Below are 6,078 nucleotides of genomic sequence, written 5' to 3' on the forward strand. Positions count from 1 at the left end.
TTGAAAGAAAAGCTATGATGAACCCATACAGCATATTAAAAAGCAGAGGCATTACTTTGCCAACAAAGGTCCGTCTAGTCAAAGCTATGGTTTTTCCAGGAGCCGTGTATGGTTGTGAGAGTTGGACTATAAAGAAAGCTGAGCACTGAAGAATTAATGCTTTTGAACTGTGGTGTTGGAGAAGACTCTTGAGAGTCCCTTGGAATACAAGAGTCCTTGGAAGACTCTTGAGAGTCTCCTGGGGACTCAGGAGAGTCCCCAGTCCATCCTAAAGGAGATCAATCCTAAATATTCATTGGAAGGACTGATGCTGAAGCTCCAGTATTTTGGCCACCTGATATGAAGAACTGACTCATTGGAAAAGACACTGATGCTGGGAATGGTTGAGGGCAGGAGGAGAAGGGGATGACAGAGGATGAGTTGGTTGGATGGCATCACTGACACGATGGACATGAGTTTGAGCAAGCTCCGGGAGTTGGTGATGGACAGGAAAGCCTGGTGTTGCAGTCGATGGGGTTGCAAAGAGTCAGACATGACTGAATGATTGAGCTGAACTGAACTGATAAGTTACAAATGCAAATTTTTTTCCACTCAGCAGTTCCAGGTGCTTTGCTTGCAAAAGTGCACCAAGATACATGTACAGGACTGCTCACTGCAGTGTTTGTAAGGGCAAATAATCCAGTAGATGGGACTGGTGAAATAAACTCTAGAATTTACATGCAATGCAATATGGTGAATGATAAAAGAATGAGGAGAATCTGTATGTGCTGTTTGGAAAAAACTATATTATTAAACAAAAGATGAAGGGGCAGAGAGGTTTGCTTGTATGATGATTTATGTGTACTTCACTTAGATGCATATTCTAGTTATGCATAAGCTTTAAAATCTACTTTAAAAATTTTTTTGGCCACACCATGTGACATATGGGATCTTAATTCCCCAATAAGGGATCAGACCTATGCCTCCTGCATTGGAAGCTTGGAATTTTAACTATTGGACCACAAGGGAAGTCCCTGCATAAGCTTTTTTAAAAAGAGGCAACAGAGTCTGACAATGGTTACCTTTGAGATTCTGGACATGGTGAGGTGGGGTTGGAAAGCAGAATTTTCTTTTTCCTTTTATCTTTCCCACACTTAAAAAAACTCTGCTTGCATTACCTTTTAAAGAAATGTTAACTGGGATTATTTCAGAGTGGGCATTATTGGCTTTGTTTACTTTTTGAATTTTTCTGTATTAAAAATCCCTAATAAATGTAATAAACTGATTGATGAATTAAAATCATACAGGAGTGATCCTTTCCTTAACCTGGAATAAACCGCTTTTCTAAAGAAAAGAACACAAAATTGGTAATAGAAACACATACTTATATTCAACAGTGGTTGCCTCTGGGGTGGGATTAGAACTGGTTTACCATGCACTGTTGGGGTTCCTCTGTATTTCATTATCCTTCAACAATGAATACACATTATTTTTGTAATCTGAAGAGGACTGTAGTCTGCAAGTCCAATGTGACCAAGAGGAGTTTTTGGTTTTACTCCCTGGAGGCATTTTTACCAAAAAGAAACATGAGTTGGTTGTGCTCTCCAAAGCTTTAAAACCATCCTATTTTTTTTTTTTTGGCTGTGCCACATGTCTTGCTGGATCTTAGTTCCCTGACCAGGAATTGAACCCAGGCTTTTGGCAGTGAAAGCTCTGAGTCCTAACCCCTGGACTGCAAGGGAATTCCCTAAAACCAAACTTCTTGCTGATATTTGTTTTATAAGACATCTTTTCTCAAAGGAGATGGTGTTGTTTGTGATGGAAATCTGTTGAGAAGTGAGTGATATGAACTCATACATTAGTGTCTCCTCCTGATTTCTGGAATAACTTTGCTTTTCTGTAGGAAGAGATAAAAGACGGGTGAAGTATAAACCTGAAAGTTAAAAGTGATTTTCTCAGGGTGATGAGATGAAGGCAATTAAATCCTTTTTTTTTCAACCTTATCTGTATTTCACAATTTATTTTCTTGAAATGAACATGTATTGCTTTCTTAGCTTAGAGCAACTTATAGTTTTGAATCACAAGCCACGGATGACTAGTGGTCCAAGGGCTCTTCTGATCTGAACCACATTAGAGGGAGAGGTGAGGCTGGGGGTGTTGAGATAGCAGGGGCAGAATGGGCCATCTGTGAAGAGCTGCAAGGAAAACTCAGAGGGCAGAGTGGACTGGAGTGAGCAGAAACCATGGGGCAGCTAACGCCGTGGAGTGGGGAGTGAGGCAGCCGCTGTTGGGTGGATCTGGGTTTTGTGGGGTCGTCTTTAGTTTCCGATTACCACAATAATGCTACAATGAACTGTCTGAAGCTCAGTGGTGTGTAGCAAGCTTGTGAGTCAGCGGTTTAGTCTGAGTGGTCTTTCTGGTCTCAGCTGGGCTCCCTTGTGTGTCTGGGAGTCAGCGGGCTGTTGGCCAGAGCAGCGTGGCTCTTGATCCGCTGCTTCAGTTCAGTTCAGTTCAGTCGCTCAGTCGTGTCCGACTCTCCGCGACCCCATGAATCACAGCACGCCAGGCCTCCCTGTCCATCACCAACTCCCGGAGTACACTCAAACTCATGTCCACAGAGTCGGTGATGCCATCCAGCCATCTCATTCTCCGTCGTCCCCTTCTCCTCCTGCCCCCAACCTTTCCCAGCATCAGAGTCTTTTCCAGTGAGTCAACTCGTCTCATGAGGTGGCCAAAGTATTGGAGTTTCAGCTTTAGCATCAGTCCCTCCAATGAACATCCAGGATTGATCTCCTTTAGAATGGACTGGTTGGATCTCCTTGCAGTATAAGGGACTCTCAAGAGTCTTCTCCAACACCACAGTTCAAAAGCATCGATTCTTCGGCGATCAGCTTTCTTCACAGTCCAACTCTCACATCCATACATGACCACGGGAAAAACCATTGCCTTGACTAGACGGACCTTGGTCGGCAAAGTAATGTCTCTGCTTTTTAATATACTATCAAGGTTGGTCATAACTTTCCTTCCAAGGAGCAAGCGTCTTTTAATTTCATGGCTGCAATCAGCATCTGCAGTGATTTTGGAGCCCAAAAAAACAAAGTCTGACACTGTTTCCACTGTTTTTCCATCTATTTCCCATGAAGTGATGGGACCAGATGCCATGATCTTTGTTTTCTGAATGTTGAGCTTCAAGCCAACCCTGGTGCATTCTCAAGGAGGAAGTAAAGGAGCATGAGAACAAAGGAAATGCAGGAGGCCTCCGCTGGCTGGGGTTGGGAAAGAGCACACCATCACTTCTGCTGCATTTTCTTGGGCAAAATAAGTACCGAGTCTGGTCCAGACTCAAAGAGAGGGGAGGAGACTCTTCCTTTTTGTGAGAAGAGCTCTGGGGTCCAGGGGTAGATACCTGGGTTGGGACCATTTATCCCAGGCCTGAAGCTCATACAATGTTGGAGGCCCTTTTTAAAAGGATCCTGGGACTTCCTGCTGGTCCAGTGACTAAGGATCTGCGCTCCCAACCCAGGGTCCCAGGGCTCGATCCAGGTCAGGGAACTAGATCACATGTGCCTGCCCTAACTAAAGAGCTCAGGTACAGCAACTAAGACCCAGCACAGACAAATAAATAAATCAAAAGGGAAAAAGAATCCAGAAATACGAATACAGAATTTGATATAGGGGCCTGGGCAAGTGAGGGGATCTGACATTTAAGTTCCATCAGGTTCGTGGCCTCTTCCTCATTTTCACAAAGAAGTGAGAAGCTTGAAGCCCCAGTGAGGGGAGCCATTGTCATGCCAGTGGCAGAGCCACCATTCAGCCCAGTGTTGGCACCTGGATTCTGGGCGGCTGTCTGCTCTGGTCCCATGATGTCTGGCTAAGCACTGTTTGCATTTGCTTCTCCACTGAGAGGTTTAGTTCCTTCAGGTCCACCTGGTTTAGACTTTGGTTTTGTAATTCTCCAGTGGGCCTGGCAACTGCCATTTCGTGGACCTTCTATTCCAGAGTGGGAGAGACCCAGTGAAACCAGCCCTTTCAATACAGGGGCTCCCCCACTGCCTGCGTGCTGTCACTTCAGTCGTGTCCGACTCTCTGCGACCCATGGACTGGGACCTGCCAGGCTCCTCTGTCCATGGGATTCTCCAGGCAAGAGTACTGCAGTAGGTTGCCGTGCCCTCCTCCAGGGGATCTTCCTGACCCAGGGATCAAACCTATATCTCTGAGGTCTCCTACATTGGCAGGTGGGTTCTTTACCACTAGTGCCACCTGGTAAAGATCCTGAAAAGATTGCGTCCAGAAAAAGATTGTATTTTGTCAGCCCAATGTGACCTAGAGAGGTAGCTTGTGCAAGTTTCTGTTCCTAGTCGTCAGAACAACCCACCAACGGCATCAACACACACACACTGCACGTGTAGACAAGAATTTGAGCAAACCCTGGGAGATGGTGGAGGGCAGAGGAGCCTAGTGTACTACAGTCCGTGGGGTTGCAGAGAGTCGAACACAGCAGCTGAACAACAACGCCTGTGCACGCATTGCACTAACACACACAGTGCGATGCACACTCGTAACACGGCTCCCAACACACGGGCCCAGGTACAAACGTGACACACCACACATATGCCCATGCACACATGCACATGTGTATGTATTCACACATTCACACACACAGGTGCTTCAGAGCAGGGGAATCTCAGACGATCCATCCAATCCCCTCCTTCACACATGGAGACGTGGGAGCCCAGCAGGGTAATGGACTCATGCAGATGTCGATGGCCAAGCCACGAGGAGAGCCTCAAGTGTGTCATTGAAGACACAGGGCTCCCAGAGTAGCCTGACACTCCTCTAGTCCCCAGAGGCATTTGTGTAGAGGAACGGACTTGCTGCCACTTAGAGACATTCAGAGAATTCTCTCTTTTTATGACATGGACCACTTTTAAAGTCTTTATTGAATTTGTTATAATTTTGTTTCTGTTTTATGGTCATGACGTATGTGGAGCCTTAGCTCCTTGAACAGGGATTAAACCTGCACCGGCTGCATTGGAGGGTGAAGTCTTTTTTTCTTTCTTTTTAATAAGCTTTACTGAGGTATAATTTATGTACAATAAAAACCTCAGTGTAGGGTATAAGTGAAAGAGTTTTAACAGATGTATATGCCAATGTAATCACTACCCCAATCAAGATACAAAAAAATTGGTATCTTCCCTGGAAGTGTGGAAATGTCTTAACCTCTGGATCACCAGGGATGTCCCCAGAGAATTCTCTTTGGTTGATTCCAAGCAGAATCCCTGTTTTTGACCCAGGAAGCCCCAGGACACAGGCTGAAATTTGGAGCAGCTCAGAGACTCTTCACTTCTTACTGACTGTGCACGAGAAAGGAAAGATCACCCCATACCCCTCAAAGCACGTGCCCCTTGCTTTCCAGGGTGCCCCATCTTACTTAACTCATCGGTCATTTCCCCTGGAAGCCAAATGATGTCTCTGTTTGCTGAGGCCAAATGTCTCTCAGGATAGCTATTCAGGGTCACAGGCTGAGGTTGGCTCTGTTGAGCAGTAGGATAGGGACGGAGGCTGACCAAGTTCTCACTCTGTATCATTGACCTGACTTGACCGCCTGGAAGGACATAATGTGAGAAGCCAATTCTGGCCACATCCTGGAGAACCCTTGCTTATCAGCTGCTGCATTTTCCTATGCAAATAACCCTTCGGACACCTAGTCACTCCTGATAAAGACGTAAGGGGCTCAGATCTCTCCTTGGGACTCACTCGATCCCTGAGACATCACCAGGTACGTGTGACACACAGCAAGAGTGGCTCCAGGAACAAAATCTGGGAAAGGTCTGATCCTTTCCTAATTTCTGGGCTTCATCTCAGGTCTTGCTGGGATTCTGATAGGGGAAGGGGAGGGAAGGATGACAACTCTGACAACACAGAGTTGTCAGAAAGAAAGGGAGTCAGATGGGGGAAGCTGGTGGGTGCATCTTTTATTTCCACTGCAAGAAGTAGTTATTCCAAAGTGTGTGTTGAGGGGGTGAGGTGCTGGGGTGAATAGCCATGAACAATGAGCTGGTTTCTTCTGGAAGGTATAACTGACAAGTTTCTGGAGGA

The sequence above is a fragment of the Moschus berezovskii genome, chromosome 20 (assembly GCF_049115385.1).
Source record: "Moschus berezovskii isolate FMDL1 chromosome 20, NW_MosBer_1.0, whole genome shotgun sequence".
Taxonomy (NCBI): domain Eukaryota; kingdom Metazoa; phylum Chordata; class Mammalia; order Artiodactyla; family Moschidae; genus Moschus; species Moschus berezovskii.